At 40.1% G+C, this 16117-nt stretch overlaps 1 long non-coding RNA gene across 2 annotated transcripts; it reads left to right on the top strand.

Moving 5' to 3' along the window:
- The first annotated feature begins 11490 nt into the window (after positions 1 to 11490).
- On the top strand, positions 11491 to 13235 carry LOC106018076 (uncharacterized). Of its 2 annotated transcripts, XR_001191944.5 has the most exons (3): positions 11505 to 11921; positions 12514 to 12555; positions 12756 to 13235. It is a non-coding gene; the product is annotated as an uncharacterized lncRNA (long non-coding RNA). The 2 variants fall into 2 exon arrangements; XR_002403618.4 differs by lacking the exon at positions 12514 to 12555 and having other exon boundaries at positions 11491 to 11921.
- Positions 13236 to 16117: the final 2882 nt, after the last annotated feature.

Genomic DNA, 16117 nt, shown 5'->3' with positions numbered 1-16117 from the left:
CAGAGAATGCAGCGCTTTGCAGAGCACAGTAAAATCTGTCAAGAGCTTTCTCCGTGGCAGCTTCTGCTGCAGATATTGTAACTTCGGTTAGAATAAAAACTTCTATGACACATACTTTTTATCCCCAAACACATCTGATATAAAAAAAAAAAAAAAGTATTTTTTAAAAACTTCTTCTTAACTTCCTCTTCCAAATAGATCATTCCTTTCCTGAACACCCCTGTAGTGTAAGATGGGTCTAAAAAGAAATCTTGCAGCTACACAAAAAACTCTCATTGGTGCTGCAGCATTTCCTGGTCAGCATTCATAAAAACAAGCCACCCAATTAACTTAATGAGTAAATACTTTCACTCAGAATAACAAATGGATGTTCTCTAATAAACAAGATCATGTAACCAACAAGGGGAGCAGTCTTGTAATACAGTTACATGTTCTCCATCCCCTAGTGCATGCAAGGACAGATATGTGTTATAAAAGAGATTTGAGGGAACTGTGAACACTTGTACCTAGGGCAATTCTGCTTGGTAGGCGTAGTTATATTTAATGCACAGTTCTAGTACAGACACCCAGTTCCTTCTTCTGCTTTCACTTTTGCAGGTGTAAGCCAGGAGCAACAACACGGAAGTCAGAGGAAAGATACTGATGAAATAATGAATTATAAAACTGTGCAGAACAGAAGCTTTTACACTCTTACCTTTCTTAGCTTTTTATGCCACTGGCAGGACACTTACTTGATAGAACATGTGTGCACAGACAGCAGTGCTGTTACCCTGTAAGTGCATGTGGGCGTGCACGGTGTGCAGCTTTGTCACCAGATGCCTTGCATGCTTCTCTGCAAACTGCTTCATGTACCTGCTACATCAGTGAAAACAGATCGTTAACACACACCAGACAGGGCAGAGCACACCGAGTGGCCAGAGACCCCCAGACATTGGTACAACACACCACAGACCCAGAGCTGAGCTCCTCCTGCTCCCCCATTTTAGCTCTGTTCCCTCACAGGACAGCAATTACGGTTTGGTCAGCGATGTTTGTTACATATTCAGCTTCTGGACAGCCTGTGTGTGACAATGAGGCAGTACGGCTCTGTAAAGGGATGACCTGGAATAGACCTTCAAGGGAGGAGCTTAAAATTTTGTTTGGGTGTTCGAAGTAAAGTTTAAGTGGGTTCATTTTTTCATAGTTGGTAGGAATACGTTCACCTGTCCTTACCCCTTTCAATTTCCAATTGATTCAGACCAAGAAGGGACAAAGTAGTTTCTTAGCCCCTTTTCAACATCATTTGCGTAGTCACTTTGCTTTTATTACTCTTCTACCACTTTTCCACTGTTCTTAGACTTAGGTCTCTATACACCCCATGCTATAATATTTTTTTTAATGCTCCATTTTAAGACACACAAAGCTATAAAATAGGGGATGGGGGTGGCAAAAGTTTACTCAGGTGATTTTGTTTATTTGTTTTTATGAAAATACAATACAAATAAAGCCACATTCCTCAATCTTGTAAGCAAGCATAGTTTCAATTGAGTTCAAAACTGCTTCAGACTCTGCTTTTAAATACAATTTCTGATTTCTGGCAAGGTTCACTGCCTTTGCAACATTTGTGTGCTCACATGCATGTGTATGACTTTCCGTGTCGCTTTTCTCTTCAACATGCACATGCCCTAACAAAAGTTTTGTGTATCATAAATATTTTATATACATATATAAGTGTGTGTATATATATATATACATCTAAAATGGTTTGTATCACATGACGATGCACTGTCAGTCACAGTGGGTTTGTTTCCTGGGTCTGGAGCTTTCTTATTTATAGTATCACAGAATATGTTGATGTTGTATATTAAAAAGTACAGTGGTATAAGTAAGTGATATTAAGATACAGTGTATCAGAGGGCATAGTCAAAATGCAGGAGCAAACAACATTCCCTTTCATGAAGGGGCTTTTGGGGGTTGTTTTTTGTTTGGATTTTGCACAAAATCACCTTCCATTTGTTTAGAACCAAGTGTTTCAATAATTTTATTGATGAACATGCAGGGAAGACATGAAAGTAGGATGTTGTGTGTGTACATCTAAACAAACTGTGCCCTCAGAAAACTAGTTTAGCATAATCTCCCTTTTCTCTCCTTTGCTTTTGGTGCAATAGCCTAAGATGGTTTAGCTGAACCCTAAAAAAATAAACATGGTGAATGGCTTTAAGTTTAGACCTGTTTGAAAAAAATGAAAAAGAACCGCTTCCCAGCCCTCCCCAGGCACTGCCTTTTCCAACAGAAACATTGTATTTACACACTTCTTTTCTGTGATTTTCTATTGTAACTTTGTTTTATCTTTGAGAACATTGTATTTAAAAAAAAAGAAAAAAGCAAATTTCATAAAAATTGGAAATGTTATTAAGTTATGTCTGCAAAGTGAGATGTATCTTGTAAGAGAAAAGAAAGTGGTTAAAAAAAAAAAAAAAAAAAGAAAGAAAAAAAGAAAAAACACCAAAACCCAGGACATTTCTGTTGCTCTCCTGGTAGGAGACAAAGTAGTTATGCTCATCTGCATGCGTGGGCAATGTGTGGTCCCATGTGATGCTCAAAGGGGAAAGCATCAGGCACAGCCTCAGCCTCTGCTGCTGCACCCACAGCTCACCTCACAGCGAGGCTGACCTTGCTGCCCTCCCAACCCATCCTCTGTGGCCAAAAAAGTGGCGCTGTTTCAACCACCCTGCACCTCCTCCAAGCCACCTGAAGCAGCCCTATCAGGCCACTTCCAGCTGAAGGTCAAACCCATACACTTGCTACATCCTACCTGCAGTGCCCCGGGCCACAAAAACTTGGGCAGCTGCTTCGAGCGCCTGACTTCAAGGAGGTTTCTTCCCTTCCAGCTGTCCCTCATCCTTTCCTCCCATCAGCAAGGCTAAGCCATTACCGAACACAATTACTTCTGCATGTAGAGCCATGGTAATTCAAAATAAAACCCTGAGGAATTATTTCTACTACTTACCATAACAAAGGTGATTTCTCTGTGGGTGTCTCTGGTTCCCTCGGATTCCAGCACGGTAAATTTCACATCACATATTTAATGCAAACAAGAATCATTGGCTGGTTTAGGAAAAGCATAGTTTATAAAGTTTTAGAAATATTTCCATTTGTAAAACTGTATTATTGTAAACAAAATGAGATTTAAAAAAAAAAAAAAAAAAAAAAAAAAAAAAAAAAAAACTAATGATATTGTAATCTTTTACAGGTTCCCAAAATCTAGATTTTTCAAATTACTGTGATAGGTTTTCATCAAAAACTGCTACTACTTTTCTACAAGAAGGAAGCTTCTGATGTTCTGATTCTTTTGTTCACCACCACAGCCAGTTCTCAGTAAATGAGCTGAACTACAAATTTCTGTTTCAGCAGGTGACTCTCTAGCAAATTAAACAGGGGCTGTTAATAATAAATCACAGAAATAAACCAAATGTAATATTCCCCATCAAAGTTACTAAATCTTTGAACTTAAGTAGAGACATCCACAGATAAATGAAAGTTTGTGTAACTAAAGATCCGTACTATCTATTATGTTGCAAAGACTCTCTTTCCAATCATCTTATATTTTTGTTACTCCTGTAGCTTGATTAGATTACATCAGTAACTGCTGTAGGTGCAAAGAGATGAAGTATTACACAGATTCAAACACAGAACAACCAGGGGTGAACATTTTCAGCTGTGAGTCCCCAGCTAGGCTTCCCAATCCATCTAAACATCAAAAACATCTAAACATTGAAACAGTGTTAAAATGTGCTCGCTCACCAATGCTTTCTAGTCCGTCTTTAAAATCATGAAATAAACAAAAACATTCAAAGTTTTTCCCATAGATGTCAAAATGAGAACTCAGAGCCAGACCTGGAGCACATAGATGTGATAATGAAACAATTTCCTAATTATTTGGGGGGTAGGGAGGAAAAAAAAAAAAAAAAAAAAAAAAAAAAAAAACTTTATTTGAGGAAAAGTGCTTAAAAATGCTCCTGACTTTCCCAACAGACAGAAAGTATTGCACCTTTTTTGCCAGCTTGTAAACAGAGCTGATAAAAAATGAAGGAGAGAAGGTTTCCCACTGAAAGCTTCAAACTTTCAGCAGCAGCAATTTGAAAGCTGGAAGTGTTGTGACTGGAAAACCAAAGTGTTTGATTTCTGAAAAATCTGTTCCCCTGTGTCTTGTGGGTCAAAGCTCAAGGGCATCCTACTCTGCTCTGGGCCAACTGGGTTGCATCCGCAATCACGAAACGCAATCTGCTGCCTGGAAGGAAAATGGTGTGCGTGAGATCGCCTTATGGTCCTAATGCATCAAGAAAGATCCAAATCCATGAGACCTGGCCTGTAAAAGCCTACAGGAATCTTCATTTTTGAACGAGGTCCATGATCACAGTTTCCCAGTTTTAATTTTTGGCCCATCTTTTCTTTTTCCCCAATTTTTCCCAAAAATTTCAGGGCTGCTGAATGCACAATTCTCAACTAAATCACTGAAGGCTGTGCACATGCGCATTCCTAAAATCCTGCCACTGCTGCCAGAAGATGGGTATCAAAAAAAATAATAATAATAAAAAAAAAATTAGCAGTTTCCCCAAAAATGAGGTGGATGGCAGTAGGAATTACAAAGCCAGACCTCAGAGAAGAGGAGTTCATCACATCTCAACAGAAAGATGGACTGCAGCGAGCGTGGCTGGAATTGCACTCGCGCCAAAACGGAGAGATTCCTATTAATTGCAGTGAGAGTTTGGCTGAATTCAGCCGTTAGCATTACAGGTTGTTAATTTATTTAAAGTAAGGCCTCACTGCTTTAAAGAAGGTCCCAGGTCACAGAACAATTCCCATTTTATCTGTCCCGACCACACGTATGAAGCATGTGAGTGATAGAGGGCAGCTGCCGCTGTTTCTGCCGCGGGTGGCGGCTGCAAATCACACAAACCAACGCCTTCCTGTCCCTTGGGAGAGAAGTGAAGGTTCTGGTTTATAAGCAGTTAGTGAAAAAAAAAAATAAAAAAAATCTACACCTTGCAGCAGACAGTGAGCCCAGGGCTGGCAGGGTGAGGAAGTTAATCAGCACCGAGCAGGCTGTTCGGGATGAGGCCAAACAGATGGCTCGTCTCTGAAACGGCAAAACGGGAAGCAGATGTGGCCACCGCTTCTCCCCATGCATAACTGGGAACCAGCCGGTTGGTGAGGAAATTTGCATAACAAGGATAATTTGGTATCAAAACTGTCCCTAGAAGTGATCTGAATGGATCTGGGCACAGTTGACAGTTTTCACTTCTTGTTTCCCACTCAGTGTTCAACCAGATTAAATTTTAATTTTGAACCTAGTGTCTGCCCGAGGTTGCTTTTAGCTATTTTCTAGGGAAACTATGATGCGGGCAGGGGGGACTCATCAAGTCTGTACTGAAGCTTTCAGGGCCAAAACACTCATCTCTCTTAAGTCAGTGAAAATTTTAGTGACTAATTTCAGCGGGCTCCCATTTTCACTTTAAAGCCTGTAAACTTCACGCCACCCCACGAACAAAGAGTAAAACCTCCCAAGCTGGCATCCCCTCTTTGCACACACCGAACTTCATCGTGACCGGAGGCGAGCATGGTGCAAGCCCAAGGTGCAGCCCCCGCTTTGCAAGCTCCTTACTGTGAAGACCAGAGCCCAGAGCCCCAGATGTGTGAGCTCCTCTCCTCTCCTTGCCTCCTGGCAGCCAAAACAACTCAGAACACAACATAAATATTTGGGCAGCAGCTTAACATGTATCTATGATATACTATAAGTGAAGGAGGGTTTTCTTTTTTATTTTTTCCCCTCTTCCTCTCTTTGAAAGGCTGTAGTAATGTCTATTTGACCACAGCTTTTACTTTAGTGTTCCTGTTGCATTGATAAAGACTAAATACTGCAGTCTTTGTACACCATCAAAATTAGAGATCCAAAGAGCTCTTAAAATTCAAGGATGTTCAAATATGGATTCAAGCATTGCAGATTTGTTTCACTGATAGCAGCAGAATGAAAAAGTACCTTCATCATCTTACAGAGATTCCTGTGCTTAGCCAAGGGAGAGACTACAGGATCCTTCTCCTTTGTGCTGGAGAAAAAGACAAAGTAAATACTTGCTGAAAAACATGCTTGCAGGTGCTAACAGATGCGCTGTTACACGAATTTCACATTTTTTTTAGCACAGCACATTAAAGATTCACCTTTCCATCTCAGAAGTCCTACTCTGAACCACCAACAAGCTCTATTTTTGCACTGCATCCAGTCACGAGGCTGACACAGAGCCTAATAATCTGTATGGTATTTTATTTGCATAGTCTGTAGCAAAAGCACTTGACACGCTTCCACATGTATGTGGGGGTTTTTTTTTTGGACTCATCAAATATTAGTACAAATTAGAATGATTACTTCTGCTTTGGAAACATCTGTCTCACCATGCCTTTTGTGAGCTCTCTGAGATACAAAACAGTTTCAAACCGCCTAATATTATGCTAGTACCTGTCAGAGAATTCTGTTGAAGTAGCCAGAGTAGTAAACCTGAATAAGGGAAAATAATCAAGCTGATGCAGAGTACACCCTACTAAAACACCCTGCAGTTCATGCATCTGCAGCTTTCTGCTTCTCCCTAAGCCACAACTACGCTGCATTGACCTTAAAATAAAGACTGGATCCTGATCAGCAGAGAGTACAGATCAGCAGACAAGAAAAGCTAATGTGGTTTTAGGAAGACAATGAAATACACTTATCAATAGACTGAGAAATGTAAAATTGAGGATTTTCAACAAAATCCCAAAGCCCAGGACAGAAGAAAAGAGACTGTTGGCATCTGTTTGAGTTTTGTATAACAGTTCTCGATGGCTGAATCACAATTTGGTCATTGAAGATAGGGACAAATGTACCAGAAGTGATAGGAAGACCAGAAGGGAAATGAAGGGTGGTAGAAGATCAGGTGGAAAAATTAACACATCTAGTTCAGCAGTGATGAAGAAAGAAATTACTCTCTACCATAAGGGTTATTACCAGAGAATTAAGAAAGGCCCAAACCAGTGCATTTCGGGAAATTCTACCATACTTAATGTCATACTTGCACGTCTTTTATACTATGGAACAGTTGGCCTCTTGCATTCATCACTCTTAAATGTGAAATCAATTTGTGAAGTAAAATTACTTTTTGTTTGGATATTAGCAACTTCTCAACCTCCCTTTGTAAAAATAAAATAAAAAAATAAAAAAAATCCACTCGGCCAATGCAGGTGTTCTCATAATACATTCATACTTCCTTTTTTTTCTGCAATACCTGACAAAGCAGAGAGTCAAATAGTGTAAATCCTTTTTAACAATCCTTTTCAGTTTGTCGTTAACCTTATTTGATATTTTGATATTGATATTTCTTAATATCCTGGTCTCTGGAGACGCAGTTGCAGAGAATATCAATTTTTGCTTCAAATAAAGGAGGTATTTAGCCCAATTTACTGGAAGGGGGAATTAAAATAAGTGGAGTTTTCTTTAATGACTCAGAAGCGAAAAGGAATACCATTTCATCCTATTATCTTTAAGCTTATGCTCTAGTTTCCAGAATCCAAGATAAAATTTACGTAAAGTTGGTAAAAGGAAGCTTTACTCTAAAACTATTAAATCCTTCCCCCTTTTCTGAAGGGGAAATTGTGGCAAAGAAAGCCTAGATTCCTTATGCAAGATCATGCAATGAGTTAGTGACAAAAATCAGGATTGGCAGCCAGATCTTCTATCACTTGCTTATTCTCCAGCCACAAAGTAGGCTTCCTTTCCGTGGGTAGAAAATTCAGGAATCTGTATTTGCAATCCCTTGCACTAAACTCTTAAGAGCTGTAAAAAGGACCTAAATTTAAGAATCCAAATCAGGCATTAATTATGTCAAAATGTATGTGTATATCTGTACTGTATGTGCATCTAATTCAAAATAGTTAATTTTTAACCAACAGTGGTCAGTTTTCTTTCCACTTCTCTGTTACTGACAGTTCTTACACTACCTACATTTACAGAATATTTTGCCCAGATATACAAAGATATATAATCCTTTCCATGATCAACTGCTGAAGTCAGACAACATCAGCTTTGCAAATGTCTTTAAATGATGCATAGATGAAGAGGAAAACAACAGTGGAAAAGAGGTTCTCTGCCTGACATACGGAACTTCAGACCTCTTCTCAGCATTCCTATAGACACGTAATGAACTTTACTAAAGAGTTATAATGAGCTGCTCAAAAAAGAGATCTGTAGCAATTAACCAGTTTAACAGTTGGGATGCTTTTCTAAGCTAAGGAATAAATAAATAAATAAATAAATAAATAAATAAATAAATAAATAAATAAGGGGGAAAACAAAGCCAAACCACTCTATTTAGCCTCCCAATGATCTCAGGCCAAATGAAGCAACAAACAGCCAACAGGGGAATAGCCAAGTGAAGAAAAATATCATGCTCCAAACAAAAGGAAGCAAAGGATGGATTTTAGTTTAGCAGGCTAGTTTTACAGCAGAAAACAGAAGTCTTGCTGGAAACTTTGCACAAATACCAACGTGCAAAATAGAAACTTCAGATAAGATGTGGAAAGAGGGTGGGATTTCCAGAAAATAGGGAAGGACTTGTTACACCCTCCTTGTCAAATTTTGCAGGATCACCACAGCTTCTCTGGAGAAACAGTACTACACATGGGGAAAGCTGAGAGCTTTCCTTTTGGTTCTGCTTCTCCTAAATAAACTGCTTGCCTAATTTCCTTTGTAATTAGAGAAATATTTGAGTCAAAAAGCCATCCTTTCTATATGCTACTGGCCATACATATTTGCTACTAAGCCTCTGGCCACTTAGGCAATTTGGAACATTATATCCTTAACCTACTTTTTCTCTGAAGTCAATATGTAGGTTGTACTGATCTTTAGAAAGCTAAAGCTGCTGGCAGGATCATGTCATTTAGCAGCTCTGAGAAGAGCCTCTCCAAAAGGCACACAGGAATGGAGGGCCAAGTCTCTGCTGTTCGGTACCACACCATCCATCTGCTGCCAGTCTCAACTGTGTGCCTCAGGACACACCATTTCCTCACGTACGGGGCACGTGCTTCCACAGCACTCCTTGGCAAGTTCGCTAGCATGTGGCTACAAAGCATATACCTAGGAGAAACACATACACAGAGGGTTGGTGGCAGTGGAGAGAGGATGGTAGATTTACACAATATAAATTAGGGACAGTAAAATACTAAAACTAATGTCTTCAGAAATGTACTTTGCTCATTGTGTTTTCTTCAGACTAAGCCTGCCTGTGCATCAGGAAAACACTGTAAGGAATGAAGGTAAATGGTAATTGCAAGAGAGTGGCTTTTGCAGTTAGCTTTTTAGAAAGTGTTTTTTCAGTGATAAGGAAAAATCTTTGTTTTGCCCAGAGAAGCTGTGGTTGCCCCCTCCCCTGGAGGTGTTCAAAGCCAGGTGGGATGGGGCTTTGGGCAACCTGGTCTGGGGGAAGGTGTCCCTGCCCACAGCAGGGGGTTGGAATTGGAACTGGGTGATCTTTAAGGTCCCTTCCAGCCCAAACCATTCCATGATTCTATGGGAAAAACAAACAAAAAAAAACATGGAACAAGTGCAATGTATAATCAGCATACAAAAGGTAGGCCTGGAAATGAGTCCTGTGAAGACGCACATTACAGAGAAGGGATCCTTTTCCTTTTCTTTTTTACAGCTGGCCCTATATTAATTTCATTTTTAACTATGTATCATGAAAAAAAGTTTACCTATGGAAGTCTGCTTACCTCCAGGTGCTAACCTCCAGTGGTCACCCCTAGCAAGAGTTCAGTCACTGCACATTCAGACCCACAGGACAGATCACGAGAGAGGTGTTGTTACCATTTCCTCTCTCTTCCCTCGGATGACTGGTCTTTAAAGTGAATGCTGCCTTCAAAAAAGGAGCATTGCAATGGCGTGCTGCCTTCCGCCTGACCCCCCACGCCTCTGATGTTGCCTTTCCAGGGATTTGTCAAGCAGCACTACACCTCAGATTGAATGCGCCGTCCAGTAACTTGTTGGTTCAACAAAAGGCATCGCTGAAACAAGCTGTCTGACTCAAAGAGCATGCACTTCCTGTTGTTGGCAGAAAGTGAGACTTCTCACTGTTCCCCCTTGCTTCCTTTAAAAACAGTGCCAGGAATTGATGTAAATTGGCTGCAAAGCATCTGACCCACAAAGCAGGGAAGTGAGAAACTGCAGGACTCTGGAAGACAAAGCAATATTAGCCACCTATTTTTAAAAATACGCTTTACATATATTTTTGATTAATGATCTTGGATTGCATCAGCGTGGTTCGCTTAAAATATGCTCAAGGGGCTGATACTTTCAGCAGCTCCTGAGAACCCTGCCCAATTCCAACACTCACAAATCATACAAGTGGTTTCTTTAGTCAGGAAAACGGTCTACAATGCCGACCACAAACAGACACGTCTTACCCTGCCAAGACAACTCAATCATACATTAATTGGAGGGACCATCCAGCAAGCTAATTAATTACCCAACACGAAGGGGCTGGCCCTTCTGGGATTTCTGTCAAGTGGGTCAGGAGAAGGTCCCTGCGCTGCTGGTGCAGTGGTGTTGCCAGAAGTGTCAGCCTATTACGATAGCATTAATGATTTTCACTTGCGAGACGTGAAGAGAGCAACAAATGCCACTTGCTATCAACCAAAACTCAAATGAATTGAGACTGTTGAATTAATTGGATTCAGCTCCTGCTATGTACCTGTTATGTATCTAAACTTCAATGCATTCACTTCAGGATCTCCAGCCTGGGAGGCTGCTCATTTCTGTTCATTTGTTCTACTATTAAAGTCCTAAGATCAAGGATGAGTTTCAACACAAATGAACAAATCTATCGGGATTCTCGCCTCTTTGCCCAGCCTCTCAGGCTATAATTAATTAACACAAGCTGAAATTAATTTTTAAAAATCCTGCCTTTGTTGTCAGGTAGTTCTAAAGGTGTCAGGCTGGTTTTCACAGCTCCCAGTAAAAAATAAATAAATAAAAACACCGTAAAAATCAAAGTCCACCAAATGAATCAACAGTTTTCCTTAATAAAATGCCAGTACCAAGTCATTAATATTAGATGATTTTAAGTGACAAAAGAAGGAAACCACTTTGACTACCCTTGGGCTTTCCTTAAGAAACTGGGTGGACTTGTTTGGGAAAATATCTCCATCTGGTGGCAGGCTGTAAAAAGATCAAGTCAACACTACAGGTGCATTACTTTCCCCTGAAAAGACCGAAGTTACTAGAAATGGAGTGGATTTATTCTGGATATATTTTTCTCCATGAAGTTCTAAACCTCACATGGGATACACTGAGCAAGGCTTCTTTTAGTCTTGTCAAGCCTGTCCTAGTTGTGTGTCTTACTATTAAATATTCATCCTCTCCCATACAAGGCACTCTGCTAAGCACTGTTAAATTCTTCCTCTCTCTCCGCACATTTAACGCAACCAACCAGCCAGAGCAGGTGGGTAAGGGAACGAGGAAAACCGACAAGAACTTGTGGTAAAACCTGTGAATACCATGAGTGCTTGGAATTATCTGGGGCAATCTGTATAGTTTCTGGGCCAGGTGAAACAAATCTAATATAACCTGTCTCCCCCCAAAGCTTTTTACCTTTTAGTCCAGGAACACAGGTGCACCTTGAGAGTGGCTGTCCCACCTGGGGACACCCATAAGGTTCTGCCAGCACTTTTGCCACTCTCCAGGAGGAAGGACTTCAGATAGCTCATAACCAGTTTTAGGCATTGAGCTGCTTTACTTTGAACAAATAGAAAAGCATTTGAGCCGACCTGGTTAACATTTCTGACAGCAGAACTCTCCCTGCTGGCAGTGCTGTGGGAAAGACATCCCCCCACTTGTGGATCATGCAAAGCAGAGAAGATTGGTATGTAAGACTCCTAACAGATATTTCTCCCCACAATGTGGAGGGATAATATTCTACAGATAAAATGTTACCTTCACTGGTACAACTTATCCCTACCTCAGGGTCACTAAAGAGCTGATTTGTGCTATCCTACCTATTTAGGGAGTTGTACTATTACTACTTTTAAAGGCACGTGAGAAATACTTTCAATAGAATTAAGTTATGATAGAGCAGGCCCCAGAATTTGCAAGCTCTGTAACATTTACAGATAGAGTATTAGCATGTACTTTTTGCAGGTAACAGCACAACTTTCTGAAAACTTGATCTTGAGCTTGCTTCCATTGTTTTCATGCAAAACATCTAATCTTAGAGCACCTTCTGGTATCACTGTGTAAATTATATTTACTTTTTTTCAGTCAACTATAAGACTGCTTAATCTGGTGCTTTACTATCAAATGACAATGTGGAGCCTTTTAAATTTATAATTAAAATTGTTGAAAAAAACACTAGAGGATGTTCAGAAAATAACAGACTGATCACAGAACGTGGGAACAGATTACCTGTTACCTCCCTTGTCACTACAGGCATATTTCCTACCTCCTCTTCACTGTAGGTGTAGATATACCAGCCCAAAGTTTCTGTGGCCTTCTTGAAAGTAAGTTCTTTTTTTCTAATCTTATGCCATCAATGCTAAACGCATGCTTTTATATGATGTTAAGCAGATAATGAAAAGATATCATCATTGCTCTTCAACTTATATGTGTTTATTTGCATATTTATTTATATATGATTAGTTCCCCCACTACACTTTACAATTTTCTTGTTGATTTGGGTTTTCTCCCTCTTTTTTTCTAGCTAGATGCCAAGTTATGGCATCTTTGGAGTACCTGGCATCAGAATAGCTTGCAGAAACCAGCTTCTAGCGTTCACACCCTCTCTGGGTGGGGGGACACACTTAATCTACTTACATGGCTATATTCTTCACTACAACCGATTTATATCCATCCTGCTGTGGGCAAGATACACCAGTACCTCCAATTGCCATCCTTCCCTGTTGGGTTTACTGGGATGGCTGAGAGCAGTAACAACTTCTGTCACGAGGGCTAGCCACACACTGGATGTCTCCATCTAACTAACCACAAATGGGAGCTGTCAGCCTCCACAGTTCAAAACCCAAGGCGCCATAAAGACTGTGACTAACCTGACTGTGTTCTGCAAACCCCTCCAGATGAGGGCTGGGAGGGCTCTTGTGGGCAATAATTTCTTCTGGCATTAATCACTATATCTTGTAAGTAACTGGTACGTAATAAATGCAATAGATTGAGAGCATTCAAACTCCCTGTGTCAATCTCACATCTCTTCTTATTTACTTGGGGAAAAAAAAAAAAAAAAAAAAAAAGATTAAATAAATAAGGTCAAAAGTTCTTCTTCAGAATATTGAATTAAATACACGAGCACAAGCTGTTTCATGAAAGCTCTTGTAAGAAATTTCATTGGCTATATCACATTTGCAAGGATAAGCAGTTACTAGCTGAAAGAGGTACCAAATAAAAACACTTACTTGGAATAGGAGAAAATAGACTTGTAGGTCTTAGTCACTACTGAGTAATATTTCTAACTGGTGACATTTATTAATCAAAATGATTCTGGGTAACAGGCTTAAGTGGAGGATCACCCCAAATGAAAGAGACATCCTTTCCTCTGAAAAGTTATCAGAAGAAATTTTTACTAGTACCAGTAAATAGAGAAATAATAAAACGTATTCAAAGTTGAAAAGCAGAAGCCTAGAAAATTTCATCTTTCATTACATTTTAGCCCACAGCACGGAACTCAATCTATAAGAATATGGTAGGAATTTTCACAAGCCACTGGCAGGATTTTTTTTGATCAACTTCTTTAAAAAAAAAAAAAAAAAAAGAGTTCTACACTTTAGGACAGCCTCAGCTCCTGGAATTTTTTCTCAAATGGCTTTCCTGAAAAGCCTCAGAAGAGCCTAGCTGTATTTCTTGCTTGGATGTTTGGTTATGCCTGCATACAATGATAGCCGAAGGCATGCATTATATTTACAGAAGTACTACACAGTGCAGGATGCCACGCTAACCTTGAAGTCCACAAACTAGTTCACCTCAGATAAAAGGCCCCCTCTTGTCTGTGCATAGGTTTCTGGTGCTGTTAGAGAATATGAGACCATCTAAACCACACGCATCTCTTACTCTGAGTCAGGATGAACTATTTGGTTTTGATGCTACAACCAAAATCCAAAATAGCAGCAGCCTTACCCTGCTTAAGCCTGCAGAGCTGACGGTTCCCCTTTTCTGGTGCCCTCCTCTCTGCCCTGCTAATGACTCCAGTCATGCCCAGACGGGGAAATGGCAATCGTTCCCCCTTTCCCCACTAACCTACAGTGATGAAGTGCTGCAACGTCTCTCTACCAGACAAAAAGCAGATTCAATTTCTTTTCAACATCCCTGCATCTGTCACTCACTTTCCTCATCGCTTGGCTCCTGAAAGAAGACAATAGTGCTTTTTGCTTGCTGTTGCACCTTCCTCCACCACAGCAGAATAACCTAATATCCTTCTAGGACAGGTAATGTGCCTTGGCAATATCAGAATACAGGATATATCTTACCTTAAAACTCTTACAAATAAATTATTAAAATATTGCAGTACCAGTGCACAGCTAACTGTAAAACCATTTTTAAAGCGCAGCTACAGCCAAACTGCAAGATTATATCAAAGATGATTTCAGAGAGGTCTTTCCTGCCTCAGTGTCAATATTTTCATTAGTGACTTCAGTGATGGAGGAGAGAGGCTCCACTGCATAACTTTGCTGTTGACAGCGAGCCGGGAAAGGTAAGAAAATACAGCAACTGAGCAACTTTTGAACTAGTTTGCTGAAGACGGCCTATTAACTGAAGAAAAAAAAAAAAAAAAAAAAAAAAAAAAAACAAGCATCATACTCCAGTGAATACTTCACCTGTCTTACACGTTGGCACTTACGTCCAGCCCTTCTATTCTGCTCCAGTTTCATCCCTTACCACTGATAAGCACAGCCCTGGCTGGGGTAACACAGTGCAGGAGAGATATGAACCCACAGAAGCAGTCTAACGAACAGGACATCTTTAAAAAGATATGAAAGAATGACATCTGTTTAGTCTAGATAGCGTTGTAATGCCAAATCACAACAGATCTCAAGTGTTGTGGCTACAAAGGTGATGATTAAAGCTTTCCCCTGTCAATAAGGATAGGATAAGACACAGAATGTGTACCTTATACTAGTGAAGATGAGGCATTGGGGAACAATCTTACCTCTTTTTAATCTTGCTAAAGAAGAATCCAGGCAACAAAACCATTTTACTGATGGTTAATATTAAGTATTTATCAGGTTGTGTTTGCAAACAGTGTACAGAGCAAGTCTCAAATATCATCATGCAATTGCTGTTGAGGATATAAGTATTCAATAGGAAAGATGGCTTAAGTATAAGAAGAGACCAAAAGTTTTAGAATTAATGAATATTTTGAGGAATAAACTAGGCAAAACCTACACCAGGCATCACAAAAAAAAAACTAATTTATCCTACGTGAAATGAGAATTTGATGAACTCTTAGAATACTTTCCAGACCCATAAACTCATGATAATGCAGTTTTGGGTTGACATAGGAGCTTTCTGACCTAACAGGACAAAAGCAGCTCTTACTGATTGATTACAGCATCTGCTTATAACTACAGCACTGTACATGACTGCTTTGCTGCAGGTAAGGTAAAGAAAAGTAGTAAAATATTAAAATGTAAGGTTAAGAAATGTACTTGGGAATTCAATGTCAGTATTTTCACTAATCACTATAGTTAGGTGAATTACTCTCCTGACGACATCTACATCAGGTGTTAGGTGTCAAAGCTTTGCTGGACACAGCTGGTTCTGGCCATCTTCACAATGAATCCACCATGGGACATGGCTGAGCACATCAGCCACGTGTATGGGGTCTCTGGGGAAACACATCTAAGATAGAGCAAGGGAGGAGGGAACCAAAAGGGTGAGAAACGACAGAGTGACCACAATGCTCAAAGCAGGAGGAGTTGCTCTGTGGTGGAGTAGATATCCACACTGCTGCCCATGGTAAGCCCATGCAGGAGCAGATGGATATTCCTGAATATCTGTGGCCCATGGAGAGCCCACAGCAGAGCAGAGGGAAAACCTAAGCAGGAAGGAGCTGCA

Source organism: Anas platyrhynchos, chromosome 2 (assembly GCF_047663525.1).
Source record: "Anas platyrhynchos isolate ZD024472 breed Pekin duck chromosome 2, IASCAAS_PekinDuck_T2T, whole genome shotgun sequence".
In the NCBI taxonomy this organism is placed as follows: Eukaryota; Metazoa; Chordata; class Aves; order Anseriformes; family Anatidae; genus Anas; species Anas platyrhynchos.
The sequence above is the reverse complement of the archived record's forward strand: the minus strand, read 5'-3'. Positions and strand labels throughout refer to the sequence as shown.